This window comes from Dermacentor silvarum, chromosome 3 (genome assembly GCF_013339745.2).
Source record: "Dermacentor silvarum isolate Dsil-2018 chromosome 3, BIME_Dsil_1.4, whole genome shotgun sequence".
NCBI lineage: Eukaryota > Metazoa > Arthropoda > Arachnida > Ixodida > Ixodidae > Dermacentor > Dermacentor silvarum.
Genome location: NC_051156.1, coordinates 233867180 through 233893378, shown reverse-complemented (window position 1 = coordinate 233893378; position 26199 = coordinate 233867180). Strand labels below are relative to the sequence as shown.

Here is a 26199-nt window from a genome sequence, read left to right as displayed (position 1 = left end):
AGCCTACGCTCTTCACAATTCACATCGTTTGAGTTGAACCTCACTTGGCGATGTTGTTTGTCGCCCTATCAGGCGGCAAATTCATCCAAAACGTTATTTTCGTTTTCGAAGCTTCGAGTAAGAGGTCACAAGCAGCCGTTGTGTGACAGGGATATCTCGGTACCCCGATCATAACTTCTTAGGGTAGTAAAAATGAAACATAAACCATCGCAGGACGATTCTACCTGTCAAGCAATATCTTCGTGATGTAAAACTGCTTAGATGTCTAGTTAGTTGTGTATGGTGCGAACATGCGTCTAACGACAACAAGAGACCATAAAACTAACCAGGGGTATTCATGGTATTACGTAAACGTAGTCGACAGTGGCATAGAAAAAGGTTTTAAACGTAAAATCGGAGATGCCGAAGCAGTAAGATGGATAAGCGAATGGAGAGGAAGCCAGCTACGCAAGTATACTTATTAAGCAGCCTAAAATGAAATTGGAAGGGAAAAGTTTTTGGTAATTGAAAGGGACTCGCCCTGCTGTTCGAAACCAGATCATGGTGTCTGAGGATGGGGAGTTAGAATAAAAAAAATTGTCGCAGTTTCAACCGAAAGGCGAAGCACCAATTGCGATAGCAAATTAGTAGAGAGCTATACGGAGTAAGGATAGTAGTTTTATCAGCTGTATTAACTTGGACATTCAACAGCACCAGCAACGCGGAGAACTGTTGTCGACGCCGTCGGCGTTTTGCCGGCGTTCGCACCGAACGCGCGCGGCGTTTTTACATAAATACGTATTTGGTGCCCCAGCTAAACGTCGCCTCCCCTCCCTCTCTCCCTCCCGTCCCCCCACAGCCTTTCGCGCGACGGAAAAAGTTGTGTTTTCTCTCTATATATGGAAAGGAGGAAAAAGACGCTTAATTCTGCAGTCCTTCAGGGAGCACGGCGCAGAACGCCCGTTTGCTCTGTTACGTGCGTTCCCTCCCCGTGGTAAGTGGTTCTTGAGGGAAAGGGAAAGGTTGGCGCTATCTTCTGCAGCCCTTGAGGGAGCACGGCTCAGCGCCAATTGAAAGCGCGCGTCCCTCACGCCCTTTCACTCGCACATACAGCGTCCGGAGCGCGGCGACGATTTCATCGCCTGTTGACGTCATACGGAACCTCACGGCGACGGCGACGGCGACGACGACGGTGACGCCCACGGCAGAAATCTGCTTTGGTGCGTCCATATAATTGCTATCGCAATAAAAGTTTCAGCTGGAGGCGACTCAAGCGTAGTGTGTACATGTCGTGGAAGAAGTCATTGAGCATGTTCCGCTACAATATCGTGGTATATATCCCGCGATAGTTGTGAAAGTATTTATTTATGAGAGATTGTAAGAATATAGGGCGAGGTTAAAAAATGCATAACATGCAGTGAAGCCCAATTTCTATTTTGAATAGTGTAGTTTAGTGCATATTTAAATGTTAAAATGCACCAGAAAGATTTAAAAAAGAATAAGCTTCATGACATGTGCCTCAACCCGTTTCAAAGAGCATGCATCGGCAATCGCAAGGCAGTAAAAATATGCAACGAAGTGAATTATAGTTTGAGGAAGTTAGCTTAGAGAATAAAAGTATTTAAAGATTAAGATATACTAGCAAAGTAAAAACGAACAGATTGGTGGCTTGTGGCACCTCACCGTTTTAAAGACCATTCTCAGTACCATCTGATAATGTAGTGATGGCTTAAGTGTTTCCTGGCTTTCCCTATTTCCCTCAGCGTTGACTGCTACATTCAAATGTGAAGAGAAGGAGGAAGAAGTCAGAGGAGAAAAGAAAGCGTTGGAAAAATCTGCCTTTTCATTGCCTTCGCCGTGTTCCTCGGAACGTCGAATTAGGTGGCTAAACCGCAAAATACATTATTGCTTGCGCAGCTAATTGTATTTAGACCAGTTTTGTGAGCATGTGGAGCACCTTTGTCTCCTCTCAAAGAAAAAAAAGTATGACCCAAGGTGGCAGTAAGTGAATTGTGTTTGATGCTTGATGGCGGAAGGGGAGTATAGGGTGTGAAGGGGGGATGCTACTGTCGTTTACGACAATAGTTTATTGGCCATGGAGAAGAAGAAGAACGTAAACTTTATTATCAAATCAATCATATTTGAGTCCGGCGTCTTTTCAGTGGGTCTGGGCACACGCCGCGGACGCGGTTCCGAGACCTTGTCTCGAAGCGGCTTCCTCGGCTCGCTGTACGGCCCAGAGTTGTACTCTCAGGTTCGAGCTGAGCAGTGCTGTCTTCCAACGCGAGCGGAGGCTGGCGGTGGAAGAGACGGAGGTGTCGGCACTGCCCGAATTGTTTGTTATGTCCTGACATTCCCATAACATGTGATTAGGTGTGGCCACCTCGCCACAGGATGTGCATCGGTTTGTAGTGTACATGTCTGGATACATGGCGTGCATGAATGAGTCTGGAGTTTATGTAAGAATCAGTTTGTAATTGCCTGTAGTGTAATGTTTGCGCCCTGTCTAACCTAGCATGAGGGAATGAGTATACGCGTCTCTGTAACTGGTAGTGTGTCGTGATGTCGTGGAACCTGGTCAAACGATCCTCCCACGCCCAGACGTTTGCAGTACCCCACGGAGGCTCTTCCTCCGATGATGTTCGGTGAGTGAGGCCTCGAGCAACGCGGTGAGCCGCTTCGTTGCGGGTGCTCAGTCCAGTGTGTGCCGAGGATTCATAGCAAGTGCCTTCGGTTATCGACGTCGGCCTCTCCCTGGTGTATGGGATGTCGCTTGAGTATGTGATACGCCTCTTGCGATATGCGCCCATTTGCAAAATTGCGAATTGCCGTTTGCGAATCGCAGATCACGTATGTAGCCTTGGTTTGTGTGAGGGCCAGTGCTATGGCCACTTCCTCTGCCACTTCGGCATATGTCGTGACGCTCGTGAGGTGGTTACCTCGGTGGCTAGTAACTGCCGCCACGAAACTCTTCCTGTCTTGATAACGGGCTGCGTCGGTGAAGACTGCCTCCTTGTCGTTGGAGTAACTTTGGTTCATGTGTTGTGCTCTGGCTTTACGTCTCCCCGTGTGGTGTTGGGGGTGCATGTTGCGAGGCAATGGGGGCACATATAGTTGCTCGCGCATGGTTCTCGGCATTTCCACTTTGATGCCGTGCTGCGTATGGTATGTGATGCCGAGCTTTTCGAGCACGGGCCTGCCCGGGCGGGTCTTGGATAGGCGCTCGAGTTGGGACACTTGTTGCGCCTCCACGAGTTCCTCGAGCGTGTTGTGCAAGCCTAGTTCTAGGAGCTTGGTGGTGCTCACTCCGGGCGCAAGTCCCAACGCACATTTGTACGCCTTGCGTGTGAGGGCGTTGAGCTTGTTTCTTTCCGCAACAGTCCAGTTGTGAAACGCTGCGGTGTACGTTATTTGAGAAATAACGAAGGCTTGTATGAGTCGTATGACGTTGCCTTCGCGCATGCCTGCGTGTTTGTTGGTGATGCGTAGGATGAGCTGCATCGTGCTGGTGGCCTTTGCCGTTATCTTGCGAAGTGCTTCGCCATTGCCGCTTTTGTGTTCAATCATCATTCCTAGTTCATCATTCTTGTCTACCATCGGGATGGGTAGGCCGTTTGATGCCGTTAATTGGATCTCCTTCTTTTCCGGAAGGAGGGGGGGGGGGTGTAGCCTTTAGGTGGGCGCCCCTTTCTGACCGGTCTATATATCAGCAGTTCGCACTTTTCGGCCGAGCAGGCGAATCCCGTGCCCACCAGGTAGTTTTCCACGCACTGGATGGCCTGCTGTAAACGTTGCTCGATCGCTCCGTCGCTACCCGTTGTCGTCCAGATCGTAATATCATCCGCGTATAGCGTGTGGTGCAGTCCTTCGATTTGCAGCAATCGGTCGGGTAACTCCAGCAGGACAAGGTTGAAGAACATCGTCGAGAGGGAATGACCGAGCCCTGCGGTGTGCCCGAGCTCCCGATGTTGATGTCTAGTTGTCCCACTCGCATGCGAGCTGTTCTTCCCGTGAGGAAGTCTCGGACGTAGTTGTACGTTCGCAGTCCGAGATTTAGCTTGTCTTTTTGTCGTAATATGGCATCGTGGCGAACGCTATCGAAGGCCTTCTTCAGGTCTAGCCCGAGGATGGCTCTCGTCAAGCGCCCTGGATTGTCTATGAGTTGGTGTTTTAGTTGTAGAAGGGCGTCTTGCGTGGAGAGATGTCTTCTGAACCCAATCATGGTGTGTGGAAATAATTCATTGTCCTCGAGGTAATCCGTGAGTCTAGTGAGAAACGCGTGCTCCATCAGCTTGCCCACGCAGGACGTGAGGGAGATGGGGCGCAGGTTCTCCGGCTGTAATTTCTTGCCGGGTTTCGGTATCAGTATGATCTTTGCTTCGTTCTATTGCTGGGGTAGCTTGCCGTGCGCCCAACACTCGTTAATGTATTTTGTGAGTTTCTCAATTGATCCGTAATCGAGATTGCGTAGTGTGCCCTATTGGATATTCGATCGGGGCCAGGGGCCGACTTGGTGTTGAGTTTGATGAGGGCCGCCTGGATTTCGGCAACGGAGAATTCCGCGTCCAGGGTGGCGTTGCTTTCTCCCGTGTAGTCCGGATGTATTAGCGGTGGCGTTTGAGATATGTAAAGGAGTTCCGCATCCCGTAAGAATTGTTGTTCCGTTCCCCCGTAAGCGTGTATGATTTTGTATATGCCTTGCATGTGTGTGGTCTTGGTGTTGGCGGGATCTATCACGTACCGCAGCATCTGCCACGTGCCACGCGTGGTGAGTTGACTGTCCATCTCCGCGCATTTCTCTTCCCATTGTTGTCGTTGCAGGGTAAGCGCGTGCTTTTCTATTTATTTGTTGAGCTGCGCTATCCGTTTACGCAGTCTCCTATTGTGTCTCTGTTGTTTCCATCGGCGCTGCAGGTGGGTCTTGGCTTCCCACATGTGCAGTAACCGGGAGTCTATTGTATCGAGCTCAGCTTTCGACGGGATCGTTTGCGTCACGTGCTCAATGTCCCACCTGCAGTTGGTCGGTCCATTGGTTTATGTCTTTGATGTCTGCCACCTGTTGCTTGTCACGATGTTTGCGTAGTTGATTCCAGTTGGTGATCTTCATTTGGCGACCGGCATTGTGTTCCTGCGGGCCGTCTTCTGCTGCTATGGAAATTATGTAGTGATCGCTTCCCAAGTCTTGCATGGTGTTTGTCCAAGTGACTTTGCGTGTGTTGCACGTAAAAGTAAGGTCCGGCGTCGTGTCGGTGCTGACGCTGTTGCCCTGCCTTGTTGGTGCCGCGGGGTCGGTGACGGTGGCCATGGAATTAGCTGCTTTTAAGTTCACGTGCTACGGGACGCCTGGAAATAAAAAGGGTGTTCCTCATCCGCCATCATTGCCAACAAGGCGCTGGCTAACACTGCTTGCAATATATTTAGTGCTCGCACCCACATACCCCAGAAAGTGGACGGAAGAATGGCGCCACCGGTTACTTAATATTACAACACCTAACGCGTAATGCGGAAGGTGGGGGTTCGACTACCTCCTCCACCAAGTTGTGTCCTCACCCACTTTCATTTCAATTAACTTTAATAATTGTACATTTCAATTGGAAGCAAGGTAATTTCTCCTACGCTTTCTCTGGCTTTATTGTCTCTATAATTTTGTGGTCGTAAATAAAAAAAAAATTGGGCCCATCTGTGCTCCTTTTTCATCTAGCACTTGATCTTATTGAGTCTTCTACAGCCTTTATGGTCATTGTGACATAACCACTTCAAAAGAGGAAATGTACTTTTTTTTGGTAGGTGTAGCTTGACACGCAGGTGCTACAGCTAAGATATTACTATTGTGTCTAGGTTATACTTCTACAGTCCCTATAGAACTTACATTACTTTTTGTGCCTAGCGTGTCGTCGAAGCTTGCGATGAGTGTGTGATTACCGGGCTGTGCTTAATCAGTACCAGAACTTTCTGGATGCAGTACAAAATGAAAATATCGAAGCCAAAATATCACTGAAATTGAAGGACGTTGGTGCCGCTGTAATTGCCGTTAAAACAACCCTGCGCATAAAAGAAAGATGAACGTGTGTGTGCGCCGCGCGTACGTACGTGTCATATAGCAGAAATATTGCGTTCGCTTGTGACTGTTACCTATTGCCACTGGTTTTCCCACAGGCATCCGGACTGTCTGACGTGATAATGTACTGGCTCGACAACCTAGAGGGCCTCGACCAAACTTTGGTAGCGACGATTCTGTCTCTGCTGGCGGCAACGGTGACGGAATTCTTCAGCAACGCGGCTGTCGTGTCAATGCTGATACCTATTGTTCTGGAAACAGTACGTATTCATAAGGGCCTCGTTACAGTGTATAGGATATATCTGCAATCGTTTGCTCGCGACCGCGTTAAAACTGCAAAACCTATGACCACACTAAACTTACGGCCACTGCTATTACGTGCCGTAAATTTATATTTCGCTATGAGACATAGTTGCTAGTCCCGCAACTACGACATCGGCAACGCCATCGTTCGATATATGAAATTAAAGAATTTCGCTTGTCTGGCTTCAGTAGACTCTTTTAAACGAGGAACACGTAAAAGCTGTATGCCAGCTTGCAATGAGCATTACTCAACAAGCACCGCCGTTTTTCCGTTGGCTTCTTCTCGTGCGCATCATCGCGGTGTGATGTCTGCAGCACCACCGGCTGTGCTCCTCATCGCCAGCGTTTTGAGACAGCAGCGGCAACTGCCTTGCATGCTGTCTTGTGCCAACATATCGGCATCACGTGCGTTTGCCGTCCGAGGAGCTCGAACGCAACTCTAGGACTTTGCTATCGCTTGCAATGATTCGTCGTCGTTCGTGGGAAACTACCTTTTTCTTATACTACCTCAAAGAACTCTAAAGAGAAACACTAACTCAGTTTAGACTGCTAAAAGTATTGTTTCGAAAATCTATTTTCTGTAATTTCGCGCAAAGCGGTCGATCGCCGAGGTAGAAAAATGGAGGTCAAACGCACGTTTCTCTAATCTCGCGCACCGCAACCCCAGCGCAGGATACGTCAGTGGGACGTCACACATTTTAAAGTATTTTCTTGTGTTTAGGCATTTCTGGCGCAGTACACGCACTCAAAACTATCCGAATTTAGTCTCTGGCTCATTGAGAGTAAGGTTCATCACCCGTCACCCATCATCAAATAACGAGACCCGAGAAGACAGAGTCAGAATTCGTGACGTCATGCAGATCTGCTTCTGCAATTTCACGGCGGTGTCGCCAACCATCGTGGAACTTATTTTTTTTTAATTTGCTTCTATTCTCGCTTATAAAGCCTCCTCTCGCGTAAAAGGTGTCTTGTTTTTTGCTATTGCCGAAGCGTAAGCTGAACTGACTTCTTTTTAATGTTTATTTAAAGGGGATAGACTTTATACCTAACGCAGACATTGTAGAGGTCAAATTCTAGGCCTTTGTCAGAAACTTAAACGGCTATGAGCGCTTAAATATGTAACTAACGAGGTGTTTGCTCTGATAGTGGAGATGGCCCTGTACACCCTACGCTGCAGGCCGTGAAGTTCAGGATGCACCCGATGACACTGGCCATGCCCGTGACGCTGTCATGCTCGTTTGCCTTCACGCTACCGGCGTCCACACCCCCCAACGCGCTCGTCTACGACATGGCAAGCATGGGTGTTCGTGACATGGTACGTCATTCACAGTCTCATTCTTAGCTTTGAAGCATGGATAGATATGCCCCCTGTCTTCAACAACTGAATTCCACCGTCTGCACATTGAGATAAAAATAAAGATTACGCTAGAGAGCTGGCAAAGCGGTAGCCTTTTCTTGAAGATTTATCTTAAAGGGGTCCTGAACAACTCCTTGGGCTTAGCGAAAAAACATGGTACGCGAATATCATACGCTGCTGTGAACATTTCAGCCAAATTTTGGAGTCGTGCGCGGCGCGTGCAGCTCGTAAACGGAGCGCGAAGTCACCTTTTTCTCAAACGCTTTCTTTTCAACAGAAGCCTGCTACTCACTCTTTTCTGGACGCTGTATTTCGTAATATAGCAGATTCCCATACGCGGCTGCTATTATTGACCAACAGCTGACATCAATCACGAAGGGTGTTTCGATCAGTGCGCTTCTTCCTGTACTGTTACTGTGTGTATTTATTGACGCATGCAGTTAATAAACAGGCTGAAGTAAGCGAAAGTCTGCTTTAGGAATTTTGATTATAGTTACGTACTTCCGGAAGAAGCCGACCAACATCTGCTCACGACTTTGGCCAGTCTGCTTATCGGTGTCGTAACCGTCGGGTCTCGTTAATTTCGACTAGTTTTGAACACTCAACTAGCCTCGAACCACGTGAAATTTAAGGTCAGACCACACGCACGTTTATCAGCACGCGCTCACTCCTGGCCGCTCCTGAGGCGGTATTCTGTAAGAGTCCAATTAGTGGACTGTCCATTTCGGCTGTCGCTGATTGGCTGCTGCTTCACGTGCAGGAAGGTGCCAGCCAGTCTCCTTCCTGCACGTGAAGCAGCAGCCAATCAGCGACAGCCGAAATGGACAGTCCCCTAATTGGTCTCTAACAGAACACCGCCCCTGGTTAGATGCCTTTCGCTTCATATTGATAGCGCTTCAAAATGCGCAAGTTGAATGGCTTCCCTTCCGGACCCGTCATGTGGCTTCCCTGACGGACCCGTCAGTCAAGCTGGTGCAGGACAAAGCGGCTCCGCACCACGTAGCACGGCCAGACTGGAGCATATGAGCGCGAGCGGTTACTCAAAGCCATGTCGTGCACAAAGCAAACGCTGCGCATACGGAATACACTGGCATATAGCTGCGGTCTGCTACGTATAGCGTAGATAACGCGGCCGCCACGGGGTGTCGCGACGAGTACGCTGACTGTAGTTTCATCGGAATGATACAATAGAGGTTTAGCTTGTCCGGTAATCGGGTAAACGTGGGCGGACCTGCATTGGGGCATGTTGCGGAACCGTAAACGTGAGCGGCCTCTGTGGTGCTGCTACCTGGTGGCGCGGAGCTCAAACAGACAAAAACAGCTAATATTGCAGTAACCAAGTTATTTCTACTTCGCTGCTGGTGTAAATTTTCGGCAGTGGCGTAATCGTGTTGCTGCCGAAAACTTACGCCAGCAGCGAAGTAAAATACACTTGGTGAGCTGTTTCCATGCGCTTTGTTTGCGATTAGACGGGAAAGCGGTCCACACATGATGGAAAAGCGCCCACGGTCGACCGACGACACGGTAGGCATGTCGCCTGCAAAAACGAAGTTCGGCTTCGCCACATAGTTTTGGTTGCTTGCCAGGCAAGATGGCGGACCTACGCGCAACTCTGCTCCTGTAGGGAGCATATACAGTAACTCTAGCTGACTGAGCCGTGGAGGTTAAAACTTAACCGCCTTCGACTGAGCGCACTGCGACTCACCGCGTTTGGCGCGTCCTAGGCGCGTCAAAAGTCCGTAGTGGCGTCTACGTAAACATCCAAAATCAAATTTCAACTGTGCGCCACGGTGACATTCAGCAGGCGGAGAGCGTGGGCATGCCCCGCTTCGCCGTAGCCTTCGCAGTGCAAGTCATTGAGGGAGCGGAAGCACCGCGTAGAGGACGTTTGATTGCCGATAATTTCGCTTCTGCTGAGCACATTTAAGTACTTTTTGCGACAAAATATTTTTGAAATAATCTGTTGTACTTCAAAAGCATTTCTCGACTTTGATAAAAAAAAAGTGGTTTAGGGCCCCTTTAAGACCTTAGCAGGAAGCTTTAGCTCAGGGGCTCCTATCTAAATATTTGGGAAAGGAGAAATCGCTTTTCTCGGCAATCACTGCACCTAATTTGGCGAGGTTTCTAGTTCTTAAAAGAAAAAGGTAAAGTCTAGTGAATGTTGAAAGCGGATTTTTCATTTATGCCACCGTTGTTTTAATAAAAACTGTAAAAAAATCACACATTTTCATAGAATGAAACTATAAATTTAACGTTAACAACTTTCTAACTCAGCAATGAAAAAGCGGTATCACAATTCTGTGAACTGCATTAAATAGTACATCTAAAGCGGACGAAATTGTTCATTATACATCGCTCTGCAATATGGCGTTCTTATGCAAGTATGACTTTTTGCAAACCCTTGTAAACTTTGTAACAAATTCACGTAAGCTGAAAGTTTAATACCACATGTGTTTCACTTAGGTGTTCTAACGTATGCAGTTGACAGAATAGCAATATCTGTATTTGATGCAGAGGGACATATTTGTAAACTTCGAGCTTCCATTATTTTTAAATTTGATTGTATTGATCTTTATTCACACAAAGATTACTCGAAGCAAGGGGAAAATGTAAAAATGCGTAAGCGATTTTATAAGGTACTCTAATGTGTGCATATGAAACGAGCATATGCGCCGGAATGTCCCAACTAACACTATGTTTTCTCGACATTTTCTAGTCTCTGAAAAAAGAAGCTATGCGATAGTCGGCAACTATCGATAAGAGTTGTTCAACCTGTCTTTCGTCTAAGGACCCCTTCAAATGTCAGCGGTGCAAAATTTGCAAGAAGGGGTTACTTGTATCAGCATCATTGTCGCAGTGGCGGTACGTGAAAACTGAGCTAGCAATCGCATTTGCGCAACAACTTTCTCGTCGCTGCTTTTGAAGCTAAAAAAAAATAGATTGATCGTGCTTTTTATCTATTTCAGTATAGGCAGTATACGTGAACAAAACTAACATCAAACAAATGGTGTAGCCAGTAGTGCACCCAGCATTTCTGCCAGGGGGGGGGGGGGGGGGGGGGGTTACAGTTTGCCTTAGTTTGCCAATACCATCTAAAGAGCACGAATTTCAATTTCTGTGCGGGAAATTGTAAAAAAAATGCACTTTTTGCGCAAGTTTGCGAGTGTGCAGACGATTGCGCATCTTACACCTTAGTTGCAGTACTCGAAGGCGCAAGGAAAGAAAAGGGGTTAAAGAAGAGGGGGGTCAACTCGGCCTCAAGGGGGGGGGGGGGGGGGGTTACAACCCCCGAACCCCCCCCCCCTCCCCCCGTTCGGTGCGCCACTGGGTGTAGCTGAACTAACACGAACTTTCAAGCACGTCATTACGTCATTACCAGTATTTTATCGGCAACCCAGGTATACCTGTGATCGTCATCAAGAATGAACCGAGCGACACTGCTCTTATGTCACTCAAGTCTTTCGCAAAAACTTGGTGCCCATACAATGCTGGTGTATCATACAAAACAAGTACCAGCTGAGAATATTCGTGAAGGACTTATGCTTACCTGTCGTCGTTGAGAAATCTGAAAGAACTTTTCAGAACTCCAAATCCTGGTGCTCGAACGCTATACAGAGCTACACAGATGATGCCTCTATTTGGCCCATGTTCGTGGAATGCTTGGTTGGCTTGCTTTCCTTGCCGTCTTCGCTTCCTTGACACCCATCAAACTTCTCAGTCTTATCTTCCCCATCCTCATACTTAGCACGACAAACGTCATCGGGCGCGAGGCGACCTGCGTTTCGGTGACTCTGAGTGGAGGCAAGGGTGGCGGACGCATGCCCTCAGCCACTTCCCGCGACGTGCCCGATTTAAATTTCACGAAAATTAGCAGGCAAAAAAAATCAGTCATGAGAACGAAGCGATCTTTCCCAACCGCTTAACTTTCTATATTTTTCTAAAGGCTAATGATTACCAAGAAATTCAAACAAACGTGTCTACTTTACTTCATTCCACTAGTTCTCAGAACGCCTGGTAACCACTAGGGTCGCGTATGTTTTTTTTTTTTTTTTTTCAGGCCGATAAAGTAGCGCTCGCCTTCGGGGGATGGTTCGTACGGCGTCCTATCAAACACCACATTCTGTCGTAGTTTGAAAATTGGTTGGGTGCGGCATAGTTCGTACAAGGCGGACGTCTGATCGGTAGCCGGATCGTACCGTATGTCTCTTGCGAGCAGACGGCCAGCCCGACATGGACGCGAGGAAGCAGCAATTTGTCATGCTCCGCGCTAGTATCCGGGTCTACGAGGCGGACAATATTCGCGGAACCCGCAAAACGTCCCACAGAGCCCGAGCCAGCCGCGAAACGCGTCATTTTGATGACGATGTTGCGAGGTGCTTCCAACTTATGTTGAATTCCAATGGCGGAGTCAGAGCAAGTTTTTCTGCTCGTTTCGGAGCAAGTTTGTTCCAATGACAGAGTGAGGGCGGGAGTAAAGTGTTCCAACGAGAGAGTCGGAGTGGATTCAGAGCGGGAGTCACTCGGTGGAGCAGGAAAAGATGCTCCGCCAAAATAGGCGGAGTGGACCGGAACTCTGCGTGACGCATTTCCTTTACAACGTTTGTCTGCTGGGGGGCGCCACCGGTCACGACTCGCGACTCGGATAGTTCGGCAAAGCGTGCGGCATTGCTTCTGCTACTCTACAGCGACAGCTCCGAGTCGGAAAGCTCAAGTTCAGACACGAGCGATTTCTCGGAGAGTAACGGCGACGCTGAAACTGCCACTTACGAGCGGGAATTTGATAGGATGTTCCGCATTCCCGCGATGAGGCCCAAAGTAGTCGGCTAGACGCCTACCATGTTTGTCCGCATACTGTGTGCTCACCATAGCAGACAAAATCTGCTGCGCGCTTGGCGAGATATCCATTCCGCACTTTTAAACAGCAGGTGAACGGCGCTGAATAGACAAGTGACCGGTGCGGAGGTGCTGTGAACAAACAGCGGAAGGGAATGACAACACGCAAGGTATCCTGGGTAACTGAGCGCCAGAAAGATAGAACTTCCGCTTCCGCCTTGCTCCGGCGGCGCAGGTTGTGTTCCACCATAGCCTCCTATATACTTTCTGTGCCTGCTCGAAGGCGGCTAAACCACCGTCCACTCTCGCTAGCCGATTGACGCCGTTCCCCACGAGGTGGCGCCACCAGCCCTGGGTAGTGTGCGTGGAATTTGCCACATGCTTGTACGTCAAAACGTGTGTTGCGCTCCTGCGACTGGAGATTTTTATTTGTTCTTGTGATGCTATGGCCTACTGTTGCGTTCCAAAGTGCAATTCAGGCATGGCGTCATGCTGACATTTCGCTAATACCCAAACCAGGAAAGCCCGTAGACATAGCAAATTTACGGCCAATATCCCTTACTTCATGCATCGGAAAGTTAATGGAGCACGTGCTTTTGCGGCGACTGCAACCTTTTCTCGAACGACAGTCATTCTTCTCCCACTCACAGTTCGGATTCCGGGCACATCTCTCCACGCAGGACGTGCTTCTACAGCTCAAGGAAGAGGTTATCGGCCCCCCGTCCCGTGCCCAGACGAGGGCCATCCTCGCCCTTGATCTAAAAGGAGCATTTGATAACGTGGCACACGATTTGATTCTTCGAAATCTCGCAGAATCACATTGCGGCAGCCGCATGTATAACTACATTCGCTCTTTTCTGCGGGACCGAACAGCCACCATTGGAATAGGACCACATCGGACAGATACGATTCGCCTCACAGGTCGCGGCACCCCTCAGGGATCAGTTCTGTCCCCCACTCTATTTAACATCGCCCTCGCAAGACTACCTCAGCAGCTCGACCAGATCCCCCATGTTGCACATGCGATTTACGCAGACGACATCACGATTTGGACGACGCGAGGGTCAGACGGGACCATTCAGGATCGACTGCAGCAGGCCGTCGACATCGTCACCGCTTACGCACGACAGGGCAGCTTGTCCTGTGCCCCACAAAAGTCCGAGCTTGTTCTCATCCGCGCACGTAGCATTACCCCTCCACCCGAAATCACGGTGCACGTGGATGGCGTTCCTGTCCCCCAGGTAGACCGTGCTCGCATTCTTGGACTACACGTTCAGGCGAATGGGAAGGCGAACTACACTATATCTCTCTTGTCCCGGCAGACCGAACAGACTTTGGCCATGATTCGGCGGGTCTCCAACAGGCGCTCAGGTCTACGGGAACGGGACCTACTGCGCCTGGTGGAGGCCTGTGTGATCAGTCGCATTACTTACCACCTTCCCTTCCACAGACTTACGCAGTCGGAGCAGATACGGGTCGACACAATGCTGCGAAAGGCGACCAAGCTCGCCCACGGCCTCCCACACTACACCGCCACGAAACGTCTGCTAGCCCTAGGGACGCATAACACTCTCAGTGAGTTATTGGAAGCTCAGTGGGCCAGTCAAAGACAACGTCTTTTGCTCACACCCACTGGGCGGCACTTGCTCTCGAGATTGGGACATCCAGTTTTGCACAATTATGATGAAGACATCACCATCACTATTCCGACTTGGGTCCGTACAGCCTTAAAGGTGCACCCACTACCACGAAACATGCATCCTGAGCATGACGCGGGACGCCGGCGCGCCCGTGTACGGTACCTGGTGCGCATGCTCGGTGACATCCCTGAGACAAATACCCTATACACGGATGCTGCTCGGTGCCACAACGGGTATTCCGCGGTAGTGCTGGATGGCGCTGAAACGTTTATTACGGCCGCCTCCTTACGGAATTCTACACCTGGACACGGAGAAGTCCTTGGAGTAGCGCTTGCTGTGCGACACGCTCTCCAGATTCCTGGGGAGGTGTATATCCTAACCGATTCCCAGCAGGCATGCCGCGCCTTTTCGACGGGACGCGGCTTCTCCAAGGCAGCTCTCCACATCCTACACCAGTCCCCAAACACAGACACATCTGCCCCACAGCGCATCCACTTGCTCTGGACTCCTGGCCATGCCTCACTGCCGGGTAATGACCGCGCACACGCGGTCGCTCGAGAAATTACCCTCCGAGCTGCCCGGCATGACGAGGATCGGAGTCCAGATCAGGCGGGCTCCCCACTCACATACAGAGACGTATTAAAATACTATACACGAGCTAGACACACCATGGGTCCGCCGCCGCTGTCATTCTCGCGAGAGGAAGAGGTGGCGCTCCGCCAACTCCAAACAAACACGTTTCCCAATCTCCTCTCCCTACATAAATTTTACCCTGACCGCTACGCAGACTCTTGCCCGGGCTGTAGAAGCTCCCCCACGGCGTTCCATGTCACCGTGGAGTGCACCGCAAAATTATTCCCTCCCCTGCCAGTCATCGGAAGTGCAGTGATCGAGCAGGCATAGAAAGTATATAGGAGGCTATGGTTCCACTCGCGGATTTGGAGGCGTTGCTCTGCGCCAGAGTCGTGTGCTCGCTCGCGGAGTCCGTTGGCTGCTCCGGCTCCACCATTGGAATTCAACATTAGATTAGTCACTCCGCTGACTCTAAAACCATATTAAGATATGTTCAACGCCATAGGTACTCGGTCAGAAGTAACTGTCGACGCAGAAAAATTAAGCAACACAAACATCTCGAGTGTGAAATTTACGTTTCAGTGGGCCTTGGTCACAGCAACGTTGCCCTCATATGGGCAGCAGTCAATGAAGGATGTGCAGGTGCCTGATTTACCGTTGCCTAAACGCGAAGCAAAATGAGAAACCGGGAATCCGAAATGCACGTGGGGGCGATAGGAAATCACTGGATGCAGCATATTATTAGACGTCGCCAGGTTGCTTGGCTCCTCTTTTACATCACAAATATTGCGAGTCATCTCAGGTCTTCTCGGGTCCACTGAACAGTACTCAACGCATTACAAGCTGCACCAACAACAATTAGCCCCGTTTCTGGCTATACTCAATGATAAGCGCGTCTGCAATCTTTTCCCTGGCTTTTCTTATCAGATCTGGCCCGGGTTGCACTTGACCCTCATCTGCGTCAGCATCACCGTACTGTTGACGAGCACCCTGGGTCGTTTCGTGCTCGACGTGGGAGAATTTCCGGAGTGGGCGTCGGACAACGTGACCAGCCCTTCGCAGTTGACAGTTTAGCGTGATTACGGACCAGCTGTACAAAGCACTTTGCATCGACGGCAGCAACAGTGTGCCTACAAAAACTAACGACGTGTTATCGACAGGAAAGTATAGTCAACAGCCAGGCCTCATCGAAGTTGTCGATCTACTGATAGCGATTGTTTGAATATGGGGAGTCATGCTTCGTAGCTAATGCTGGAAATCAGCTATTTACTGGACAGCGATTTGGCGACTGCGATCGGCTGCGCTCGTACGCAGGCAGGGACCAATTTTAATTCCATCATTATTGCGCACTTAGTCGTCTGTACAGAATGAGAAAATAAGAAGATATCATACTATTCGCTGTCAGTTGGAAACATTTCGTAGGCAACATTGTTTCGGAGGCTTCCCTGCCTCTGTTTTATAGAAACTGCCACGGACTATTGATGTAACCGCTCGCTTCACTTTTTTTTATTTCAGTGCTTGACAGCTTTGGATTGTTTGACATTGGAAAAGTAGTGCAGTAACAGTCGTTGTATCCATTACGTGGTATCCTTTATCATTATAGATAATGGTTGCCAAGTTTTCAGAAAGACCACGAACATACTGGTACCATGATTATTGGTTACCCACGGATAATAGTTTCTCCGTTATACGAACACCCACGTTCACCTGGGTTTTCGTATAAGGTGGCTGCAATTACTACTGGATGTTCACGAACACATTCCGTCCAACACCATAAACATACGTAGTAAAGGAGCCAACAGCATCCGTGAGTTGGGCGTCGCGACGTCCCTCGGCGTAACCGCGCGAACGCGCTCGTGCCACTGCTCGCAAGGTGGATCATCAGCCGCGGTGTGTGTGAGTGTTGTGAACTATTTTGGCTGTATCGGGTTGCACTTGACGCTGACAACCAGCGTCTTTGAATTGCCAGCGTGAATTGGAAAATCCTCTCACTATCTGATAGCTTGACGTAAGAATTAAAACATACGAGTGCTCGTGTACGGCCAACCTAATGCAACCCCGAAACGCCTAAGCGTCAATCGCTATCAGCCACCGGCACCGTTCTCGCGCAAAGTCTAGTAAACCTAAAATCAATATGCTATGTATACATTGTCTATACATAACATATTATGTATTAGTAACCAAAACTATCTTATTCGTGTGCTGAAATCTCGTCCAACAAACGAGGTAGTCGCGCAGCGTTATCGAGATAAAACAGTTTGAATTCGTGTAAAAGTAAATAAGAACTCCCATGTTGTTACGATCGTCTTGTGCTTGGTATAACTGATCATTGCTGCTAAACCACAGTTTAGAATTAAGTAGAATGCTGCAGTGAGGTCACATTCGTGAAACGAATTTTCAGAAATACACAAAACTGAACTCCCAGGCTGATTGTTGGCTCAAACACACGCCCACACATCGCGCTGGGTGCGCCGTCCACCTGAACGCCAGCAGTAACTTCGGCCATGACAGCTTAAATCACTTCAGTACGTCTCGCAGAACCACTTCCCAAGTAAAAGACGCCACGTCATACTAAACAGACCGCGCGACCGCGGGAACAACGACCAGAAACTTCCGCCAAGCTTACAAACCATGGCATACAAAACGGAGCGTTCGCCCATAGCCTCCTCTATATAGAGGAGGCTATGGTTCGCCCAAGCCAGAATGCCGACTGCCCACAGATGGCGATCATCATCAGCGTTTCCATGGCCTGCGGCTGCTGGTTTGGCTGGGAGGAGATTTATTTTTCGATTTTTCAACCATCCACGTCCCGAGTGCAGTTTATAATTTTTATACTCCTCTAGCATAAAGGCCTCAGGCATCTTCCGGAACAAAAATTGGTTCTCTGCATGTAGTAGAAGCCGACATAACGGGCATTTTCGTCTCGCATTGCCTCCGACTGGCGGCCATTGCCCACATTGGATATTCAAACAACCATTACATTCAACTTGGAGCAGTTTTCTTAGAACCAAAGCTATTAAAAGATGCCCTGGGACCTAAAGAAGCAAGTGGGACCATTGAGCGGTAAGATTCTTTTTTTTTTTCCAAACAATGACGAAAACCTTGTTTTCGTCATTGTTTCCTCGCCAACGTGGGTACCGCCATAGAGCAAGTTCACTCGACTAAAGCGGCTCTAACACAGCGCGTTTTCGTCCTACGAAGAAGATTCTTGTATCAAGTGAATCAGAAAATTGACACGATATTCGTAGGAAAAAGCCTGAGTGTCGTAGATGGAATGGAAATTGAGAAACTGCCCCCATAACAAATCAAGATATCTCGTCCGTTCAGTGTTGCTGGTCCTAAAGCTCGAAAGCCGCCAAATTTGAAAAAAACGCAGGGTTTTCACGGAACGTTGCGCAGCAAGGTTAAAATTAAATTCCGAGTCAACCAATGTTGCCAGCATGCGGTAAATAGGGGCACAAGCCTTGGTGGAAATTATTTTGTAGTATAAAAAGGCATTTTATCTGAAAAAAAAACCAGGAAGCAAGAAGACAAAGCAAAAGCTCACCAAACAAGTGAGAACCGATTACCAGTCCAAGATAAAAGTGAAAAGCAGCAAGAATGAACAGAAGCAAAGAAGAAAACAAAAATGAAGCTGGCCTCTTCAGCGGTCAAGACCAAATAGCAGACTATCCGACAGGTATGATGACAGTGCCCTGGCCCTTGCCCAAGAGTCAGAGATCCCCAGCGTTCAGTGGAATTACTCAAACACAGAAGAACCAGAACGAACCTGCGAATAAAAGTAAGGTGAGCAAAAGAAAAAGAACAAAAGGAGCTGTCAAGAGACAGACAGACAAAGAACTTTATTGATGGTCCTGAGGAACCGCGTTAGGGTACCCCCCTTTTCAGGGAGTCCCCGCAGCAGTCGAGGACCGCACCCACGTCTGGGTCGGAAGATCGGGGTCCTCCGCCCTGTCGCAGCCCCTCTGGGCAGCTCGTAGTTGCTCTGAGAGGTCGCCACTCTAAAGGCTGCCTCCCAGTCCGTTAGAGTGGTGAGCGATGAGCTGCGTAGCGCAGGGCATTGCCAGAGCATATGAGATAAAGAGCAGTATGCCTCTCCCCCAGTCTGGACAGTGGGGTTCTACATTAGGCGCGAAGTGACTGAATCGGCCCCTGGAGGGGAACGACCCCATTTGGAGCATGCGAAAGGCCGACGACTGTGATCTAGTGAGTTTAGGATGTGGTAGCGGAAAGGCCCGCCGAGCAATTTGATAATGTGCCAAGATTTCATGGAAGGTGAGGAGCGAATCCCTGTACAGTCCTAAGTCGCCGCCCGTGAGTCCACCGGAACCACCGCGGTGTGTAAGACCTCGCGCACAGTCATGGGCCAACTCATTGGCGTCAACAACCTCAGAGTGCACATTGCTTCCCATTTGGGCCGGGAACCATTCGATGATATGAAAACCAGCAGCCCCCTCGGTGCCGAGGGTGGCCGCCGCCTGCTTTGAGATCAAGCCGGAGGCAAATTCTCGGGCTGCAGCCCTGGAGTCTGTAAAGATATGGGGACGTAGAGGGTCCTTCAGTGTTATAGCTATAGCAACCTGCTCGGCTACTGTTGCAGAAACCTTCCGCACGGTTGCTCAGTTAATGAGACTGCCATTGGAGTCAACGGCAACTACGACATAGTGATCAGAGCGCCCGTACTGGGCGGCGTCAACGAAACATGCAAGATTCGGAGTGGCCACAGCCACATTTAATAGGGAACGAGCCCGGGCTACCCGGCGCCGTACGTTGTATTGAGGGTGGACGTTACGTGGCAGGGGATGTACCTTGAACGTATCTCGGACCGTGGGTGATAGGGTCGCGTTGCGCTCCATGATTTCCTGGTGACCGCATCCAATGGATTCGGGGATACGTCTCCCGGTCCGCGATGATGAGAGTCGTATTATTTGGGACATTCGTTGGGCCTCGATCACCTCTGACAGGGTGTTGTGCATGCCTGTAGTTGCATGAGACGCTCGGTGCTGGTAGTGAGTGGTAAATCCAGCACGCGCTTGATGCTATTGCGCATGAGGGCGTCGATTTTGGCCTCTTCCCGTTTAGACCAGCGCAACGCGGAGGCTACATAGTTAACGTGGGTCATAAGAAACGCGTGGTAGAGTCTGAGGATATTGCTCTCACTTAAACCTGCGGTTCGAGACCCTGAGGATAAGCATGTTCTCCGTCTTGGAGGTAATGCGGGCTATATAGTCTGGTAGTTGTCCCCGAGCGATTCCAGCAAGAGTCCGAGGACCCTGATGGTATCCACTCTGGGATTTGTTGTCCATCCATCGTATAGAGGGCTATGTGAACGTGATCTAAGGGTGTGGAGCACCTAACCCCCCATCGGTGTGCCTATACAATAGAAGTGCGGACTAGGTCGGTGACAGACTCAGGCCCGTGCCTTGTAGGAAGTGTTCTGTGATGTCGAGCGCCTCTTGGAGCACATTCTCAACTGCAGCGTCAGACCTTCCCATGCACCACACGGTAATATTATCCGCGTAGAGGGCGTGACCCGTTCCTCGATCTTACTGTGGCCAGTCTTTCCGAGGGGCCGTTCACGGCGATGTTAAACAGTAGAGGAGAGATGACCGCCCCTTGCGGGGTGCCTGCCGCTCCCAGTGTAAACTCCTAAGATTTGATCTGCCCTATTTTGACAGTGACCTTGCGATCCCCGAGGAAGGAGCTAACGTATGCATGGAATCATGGCCCCAGGCCCAGGTCCGAGATCGCGTCTAGCACGAAGCGGTGCAAGATGTTATCAAAAGCCTTGGACACGTCTAGAGCCAGGATGCCCCGAGTGTCTCTAGTGTCGTCATCAATTATTAGCCTCTTTATAAGTAGCATGACGTCTTGTGTGGAGAGTGCCGGCCGAAAGCCGAACATGTTGTGAGGGAATAACTCATTAGTTTCTATGTGCCCTGATATACGCGATTGTGAATGGCATGTTCAGCCACCTTGCCCACGCAGTACGTGAGCGAGATGGGCCGCATGTTCTCCGGCGCAAGAGGTTTGCCTTGTTTCGGGATGAGCATCACTGAGGCTGTCTTCCAGGAGTCGGGGACGGGGCCCATTTCCCAGATTTTATTGACTTCCTCGGTGAGTAGCGCAGCTGAGTGTCCGTCCGAGTTGCGGAGGAGCTTATTGGAGATTCCATCCGAGTCCGGTGCAGAGCGACCGTTGAGCGTTTGGAGCACCTCCCCCCAAATTTCGGATTCCGTGAAGGGGACGTCGAGCCTTTCCCCGCGTTACCGGGGAGGAGAGGGGGGGGGGAGGGGACACCGCCCCCCTCTTGGTAACGAAAGGAAACGGAGCTAAAATGAGCATGGCAAGAAACAAACGAGGACATTGAGTTAAAGCGCAAAATTGACGTCTCACGAAGATGAGACGAAAAAGAGAGAAGCATTTGAAGAGAAGAAGACTGCAAAACCAGAAACGCCCACAGAGAAGGAAACCTCAGACGGTGAAGATATGGAAGCTCTACCACAAAAAAAAAAAAGGGGGGGGGGTGATAACCAAGAAGAAAAAGGGCAACATAGAGAGCGAGAGGCAGATCCTATTGAATCGCAAACTGCCAATGAGCCAGAAAAAAATCGTGCCTTTAAGACTAACGAAGGCCGATAAGGCCACAATGCGATCCTTAGTCAATATCTCCAACCCAACAGGGGGAGACGAGGAGGTCGCACGTCAATTTGATGTTATCCTGACATAACAGGCATGGCTGAAGAACCTTATCATGGAACAAGCTCGGGAATTAGCATTCCAAAAAAGGAAGAATAGAAGATCCAGAGAAAAGGAAAGTTGAAGTCTAACAAAGGACAACACAGCAAGACGACTCAAGGAATCAGAGACAGAAAGAAGCAACAATGACCCAAGAAAAGGCCAAGCCAACGTACGCAGTTGTAGTCACCTCAGGCTCTCTGCAGAAGAAAGAAATGGCAGAGTTAAAGAAAAGGTTGACCCTCTTCAGACCGGATTAGAACATGCCATAATGAGACATGGAAGGGAAGCCAACATCATGACTACGTCTCCCAAAGAAGCATCAAACAAGTTGATGCGAATCTTTGGAAAAGAAAGAACTTGAGGCCCTTAACAGCAAAACTTCCGAAAGTGAACAGGCTACAAATCACGATAGTAGCAATGGTGGAAGAAGTCATTATGGGAACACTTCCTGAGAGGATCATCGCACAGAACCACCTCAAGTATTCTCCAGAAGTCATTGAAGTAAAGAAAACGTGGAAAGGGGCAAATGGCAAGACAGCTATTCTTGGACTAAATCGAAAGGGAGTAGGAGCAATAGACCCCTAAAAAAGGCCTCGAGTGTCGGATAGACAAGATGTGCGGCTTTCGACCACATCTTTCTACCCAGCTGTACGAAATGCGCATCACACATATAGACATATGGCCTTCGACCGCGAAATACCACTGCGATGCGCAAGCTGCGGCAGGAATGGTCGTCAACAAGACTGCGAAGCATCGCCACATTGTAGAGTGTGTGCACTAGAATGATTGCACGACACAGAGCGCCCCATGATGGCGTGGGAGTGCCCCGTCTACATCGACAAGCTCCGAAGTGAAAAACGTAGGATCCTGACGCGTTTGTAATAAAGCGCGTGAATTGCAACCATGGCAGAAAACATACTAAACATACCAACACAAAAAGACCACAAACAACCCAACTATTCACATCACACAACTTAACCTAGCAAACATACAAAGATGCGTTGCTGCCAGCTGAGCGCTAACGATCGTTGGTGGCAGCGTTGTAAGGTATTCAAGCGTCTAGCATGCAGCCTCCTTCAAGCGTTGTGTAGCACCGTTGATTGGTTGCTGTCCGCCAGTGCTAACAATCAGTGATGAACACGCGCTGCTTGTGCGAATGTCAATGAATTAGTAACGGTCAGATGTTTGGTCGCAGTGTTTTCTTAATATCAGCCCCACTATACCAAGCCGTATAAAATTATGACCTTGAATCAGGTGTCTTTACAAGGGAGCTTGACATAAATTCGCGTCGCTGTGCGGCTTAAGGCTATTTCACAAGGTGGGATTGAGGCGGAAAAAATTGTTCTGCCACGCGCGTCGCACAGTAATTTTCGCTGACAACTTTCACATGCGTCTGCGACAGCGCGATGTCCGTCGCAGCGACGCCGAAGGTCGCCCCCTGCTCACGAAGCATTCAAGCCTGCATCACTAAATAAAAACAACGTGGAAACTAGACAAATATTGAAATTTTACTATGATTATTTGAAAATAGAACGAGTACAACATTTTCTTAACGTTTATAAGTGTTGAGACTTTACGATCGGCTTTGTCTGCAGCCGCGGCGAGTGAAACGCTGCACAACACCGCAGGTATGAGCGTGCGGTTAATGCGGCGTCGGTGGGGTGGTTTCGTTTAGTACCCCGTTGTTGCGGTAATATATCGAAGCCACAACTCTTCTCTTAGAGGAGTGTTTGCTGCTGCAGAAGAAGAAGCGACCATTGAGTGGTTGAGCGGTTGAGTGGTTGAGCGATGAAGAGTTTCACGACGGTGACGATCAAGTGGGTACGTGCCGTATGTTGAAGGCGGCGTCTGCTCCCGACGACCTGGATAGCGTGCAGCGTCTCCTTTTAAACGAATTGTGTGAGCTGGAGAAAACAAAAATTGTTCATGAAGCTCCTGAGGAACAGACGCTGGTGGGTACGCCCTGTCATTGAAACTGGCGCACTGCATTGCTCCGCTGAGCTTCCAACACGTGGTAAAACAGGCAAGCGCCTATTTCGACGGCGCTTGCTGTTACGTCAAACGTTGCCCCGACCGCATCGCGCCGATCGCTGCGACTCGGATGACGGCGCGACCAACATGTCGGAATTAGAGCACTGCAGGGGCCGACTTTTACGTTGGGCTGCCCGCCCGAGCCCGATCAAAAGTTTTATGGCGAAACCCGGGCCCGGCCCCGGCCCGGAAATAATCTACGCTATATATACCCGCCCGGCCCGAACCCAGCGCGAGACCGAAAAAGATCACCGAACGGCATTAAAAAAATAAAATAAAGAAGAGAATGAATTGAATTTATTCTTAAGGCATAAATACACGTCATATGCAATTATGAACACCGTTTCAGCGGTCTGAACGCAAATACTAGTGCACGAACTAGTACGAATGGCCCTGCCGAGCAGTATCGCCAGCCGTTTTCAACGGCACGACCTTGATGCGGCCCAATCCACTTCTATCGCAGCGCCGCTACAGTATTTTCCACGTCGGGCGTCTCGCTGCAAAGCATGCACCGCCCCAGCCGCTCGTCCCACTCAACCGTATTCTAGTACGCTATAGCCGAAGCGCAGCCACGACCGGTCGTGAGGCAGCGTATGGATAGAGTAAATGAGAAAGAAAGCTTCTCGTCATCCATGGTGCAGCGCGTAATGCGCTGCTAGGCGGCCGCGGTTGAGAACATGCGTGCAATCATGGATGGACGCAGTGCCATATTTCAGCCGCGTGACGAATTATCTTATCTTACCAGTCATCGTTTTACCAATTCGCCTTTGAAGAATCAGCAAGTCGCGAACGCGCTTGCACCGCGCTGAAAGCATTAATTACATTGATTTAGGTAAGGAATACAATGGCATCCTTCGGTTTGAGGCGACTTCGGTCGTTCTGAACTTTCACATTCTGTTCAAACAGCGCAAAATACGACGGAAGAAGAAAAGGGAAGTACACAGGAGTAGCACTGCTAGATTCCAGCTGCACCGGGACAACAGGTTTTTCAGAGTCGAGCCGCGCGAGGATAACTCGCTGCATGTTACATGCAGAACACCACCAGAAAGTCGGAGCCCGGCCCGGAAACGGGCCCGGCCAGAGTCAAAATATTCGAGCCCGGCCCGGGCCCGGGTCAAAATGCACACGCCGTGCCTGAGCCCGGTGATCCCGGGAAAAAACTGCCTTACCCGGCCCACGGGCCGGGCCGGACCCGGGCTTTCAGGTAAGCCCGAGCCCATGCAGTGCTCTAGTTGGAATCCCAACGTGTAGAGCCCGCGACGTCGCGGCGGTCGCTCAGCGACGGAATTCGTTGTCACTGATTTAAAATCGCGCCATGTGAAACAGCCTTTAGTAGTCTTCGCTCACTGCACCGCTAGCTGCAGAATGCCTGCTGTGACACAATCAAGTATAAGTTGTGCTGCCAGCGCTCGACATGCCTTCCCAAAACACAGCGCTGCTTTTCGATTCTCGTGAATTGTTTCGACTAAAAATTCCTGAGACTGTGTTAAGGCAACGGCGCAAAAAGACAAAAATAAAAACGGACGACAAAGGTAGGCACCGCAGCTGTGAATTGATTCCTAATACCTATACCTGTGTCTGTGTGTAAATGTGTGTGCGTATTGTTTGCCTGTTTATGTATACTTTTATTCGCATTTTTGTATATTGGTCTTTTCTTAGTTTTGCACTCGCGTTTGTGTGCATGTGTGCGATTATGTGCATGCTCCGTGCGTGTTTGTTCTTTATTCTTATTTCTGTCCTTTTATTTTATATTTGCGTTAATTTTTGTAATTTTTCTTTCAGTTCCGTTTTTTTTTTTTTTTTACAACTTCATTAACTCGTCTCATTCAAAGCACCAACTCCTGTGAATAGCAGGGCTGGCCTCGTCGATCTCATTAAAGACTTTCTCTCTCGTTTACCATGTCTTCTCAATCTGCCTTCTCGCTGTGTTTTCTCCTACTATTCTGTCCTTGCTTCTTGTGTTGTTGCCACAGTGTGATTAACCAACTTGCACAACAAAAAGTTTTGCCAGCTATGACAACAAAAAAGTGAACCGATACATTATGTTAAAAGCATCACGTGGGGTGCTCAGTAACTTCGCCTCTTATCTCTGTTCATGTGTTTATTCATCAGTGCTCGAGGCAGCTCGCCAGAAGTGCAAATGAAAGGGTGCCATATTGTGCAACAGCACCTTGTTATGCTATTAATTGCTAAGTTGTTATTGCTAAGTTGTTATTGCTATGTTATTATTGCTATGTTATTATTGCTATGTTATTATTGCTTCTCGCAATTCTTGCATTGGCATTATTCATCTCAACAGGCTCTAAAGAACAATAGGCGCGGTACAACCTTCTGGAAACGGGTGACAGGGGAATGTCACTGCGCTTGCATTACTAATATTTGTTCAAGTGGCTTAATGAAATTAACAATGTGCTGTGGAGTAAAGTGTGTCGACGATATGTCTTGGTTATTTCTTGGTTGCATTAAATGGACCTTAGAGACATATAAAGCTTGACGATGGCTCCAACGTAACTGCTTCGGCATACCTGGAGCTTATGATTGTTTCTGGCAGTGCTTGCATTGCCACTATTGATCTCAGCAGGCTCTAAAGAACTCAATAGGGGAGTGCGCGCAACTACATCGAAAAAGGGCAACAGGGGGCGGTTACTGTGCTTGCAAGTGTTAGTATTTGAATTTTATTGCCA

The 26199-nt window shown here is 49.2% G+C and overlaps 1 protein-coding gene across 1 annotated transcript in view; it reads right to left on the bottom strand.

Moving 5' to 3' along the window:
• Window positions 1-26199, bottom strand: part of LOC119446876 (F-box/LRR-repeat protein 2) — a 402862-nt gene that overhangs the window by 298196 nt on the left and 78467 nt on the right. The window lies entirely within an intron of this gene.